The sequence below is a fragment of the Bombus affinis genome, unplaced genomic scaffold (genome assembly GCF_024516045.1).
Source record: "Bombus affinis isolate iyBomAffi1 unplaced genomic scaffold, iyBomAffi1.2 ctg00000504.1, whole genome shotgun sequence".
NCBI classification, from domain to species: domain Eukaryota; kingdom Metazoa; phylum Arthropoda; class Insecta; order Hymenoptera; family Apidae; genus Bombus; species Bombus affinis.
In genome coordinates, this window is record NW_026109148.1 from 37,501 (window position 1) to 40,000 (window position 2,500).

Consider the following 2,500-nt stretch of genomic DNA (forward strand, 5'->3'; position numbering starts at 1 on the left):
TTTCGAAAATTAAACTTTGACACGAATATCGAACGAAAAATTACGAATGGAAACCACCCGTAAAGAGAAATGAGATCGAGGCGCTTGCGTGAGGCCGTATACAGAAAGACCCGCCGCCACGATCTCGTATTTTTTTTTTTGCGTCGTGGAGACCGTACAAACGAATAACAAAATCTCTAAAGTGCCTCGTGTCGGAGAGATCATGCTCGCCTATTCTCTTCTATGTTTCGTGGTCTGTGTTGCGTTTGCTCTCCTCCTAGCAACGGGACATCGAAGACTCCTCTTTGGGATCGAACGAAGCGACTAAAACGAGTCGACGAGAGCGAAAGTACGAGTAGCGAGTCGCGCATGTAGAAAGGATACCGACATATCTTCGAAGGTTCTCTTCGAAGATCCATGGATACCTTATGCGCGTCGACCTTTCGTCTCTTTCACCGCTCTCGGTCGTTCTCGAAACGTGCTTCCTACCCATAGGGCGTGTGTTCTTCGTATGTCGTTTTGTTCGAAATAACGAAACCACTTGTAACATACTCGTGGATCGGGTAACCTAGAACGAAAACGCATTGCGTGGATGTTGGCCCGCTATGATAATGATGATGATGACGATGACTATGATGACGATGCGTAGCAACGATTCGTAACTAGTCTAGCCGAAGTTGGTTCAGAGGGGACCGCAGGCTGTCTACCCTCGATGTCGTGAGTCGGACACCCGTGCCGTCGCTAGAGTTTTTTCAAAGCTCGGCTTCTGGATATTGGGAAGAAAGACCGCTCGAGGACGACGGCTGCGCGTGCGTCCCATCGAATTTTTTTTTTTTATACCACCTGAACGACTAAAGTTTCGTCTAGTTCGTCGCATATAACCCGTTCAGAGGGGACCGCAGGCTGTCTATCCTCGTTGTCGTGAGTCGGACACCCGTGCCGTCGCTGAAGTTTTTTCAAAGCTCGGCTTCTGGATATTGGGAAGAAAGACCGCGCGAGGTAGATGGATGCGAGTCCCATCGAATTTTTTTATTTTTTAAAAAAAACAATCACCTGAACGGAGATGTGTTCTCTTTCGTCGATTTTTCACGCTTTGAGTCGTCGCGATCGCCATCCGTTCGGAGGAGATCGCCGACTTCGAAGCCTCGATGTCGTGAGTCGGACACCCGTGCCGTCGCTAGAGTTTTTTCAAAGCTCGGCTTCTGGATATTGGGAGGAAAGACCGCTCGAGGCCGAGGGTCGCGCGAGTCCCATCGAATCTTTACATCACCCGAACGATGGAGGCGCACGCTCTTTTTCTTGAATAATTGGACGAGAGGAATGCATATCGTATTATATATACACACACACACATATATATATATATGGGCTAGCCACCGTGCGTATTTCTTCGCGAGATCGTGTGCTGCACAGAGGATTCAGAATCGGGTGTTATATCCCCGTCGTTTCCTGACGAACGGAGCTTCGATCTCGATGGTTGTTATATATCATAATGTACTTTTCGCCCGGCCGGCGGACGCGCGTATCTTCGCGCGTTCGTCGGATTTCATTTTCGAACGTTTTCGTGTCGTCGATCTTCCGGCGACTTCTGCGCGTCCGATTCCCGTTGGTCGGTCGTGTCGGATCTCGGCTTCGCTCGAACCGAGTATTAAGAGTACATGGAGTACAAGAGTTTTAAAAAATATATGAAAAGATTACCCTGAACGGTGGATCACTTGGCTCGTGGGTCGATGAAGAACGCAGCTAATTGCGCGTCAACGTGTGAACTGCAGGACACATGAACATCGACATTTCGAACGCACATTGCGGTCCACGGATACAATTCCTGGACCACGCCTGGCTGAGGGTTGCTCACGTAAACCTAAGACTGCTTGCGTTGCGTGTCGTTCCTCTCTATCTGTCTCTCTCTGTCCCTTGGTGCCTTCGACAACCCGCCGTCGTTCTTACGATACGTAGAACGTTTCAGAGTCGGAGGAAGCGCACGAAGAAGGATACGAACAAGAGCGGACGCGAGAGAACGTACGCGACGTACGAGCGATTGTTGGACGCTCGTCGGCGTTCGTCGCGGTCGTGTCGAGACCGTGCAATTCGTACGCATGCTCGATATATAAACTATCGTGTTCACGGGAGACACTACGAAACTCTACCTCTGTCTCTCTCTGTCCCTTGGTGCCTTCGACAACCCGCCGTCGTTCTTACGATACGTAGAACGTTTCAGAGTCGGAGGAAGCGCACGAAGAAGGATACGAATAAGAGCGGAGAGAACCGTCACGGACCTGCGTGAGTGCTAGCGGCGTCGTGAGTCGTCCTTTCGTACGACCGCCCGCTTATGCACCGCTTCGTGTCGGTTATCGAATATATTATATATATATATATATATATATATATATACGTAGTGTTGTCCTCGTGACCGATTTTTTTTTCATATCAGCAGATTTGCATACGTTTGCAGGTTTTCGATGAGCACGATGTCCGCGCCCCCGACGTCGTCTTAAATGAATATTATTTTGGCGAGACTGAG

At 49.4% G+C, this 2,500-nt stretch overlaps 1 non-coding gene across 1 annotated transcript; it reads left to right on the forward strand.

Moving 5' to 3' along the window:
* Positions 1–1,674: 1,674 nt before the first annotated feature.
* Positions 1,675–1,829, forward strand: LOC126928047 (5.8S ribosomal RNA). The gene has a single exon (XR_007716211.1). It is a non-coding gene; the product is annotated as a 5.8S ribosomal RNA (ribosomal RNA).
* Positions 1,830–2,500: the final 671 nt, after the last annotated feature.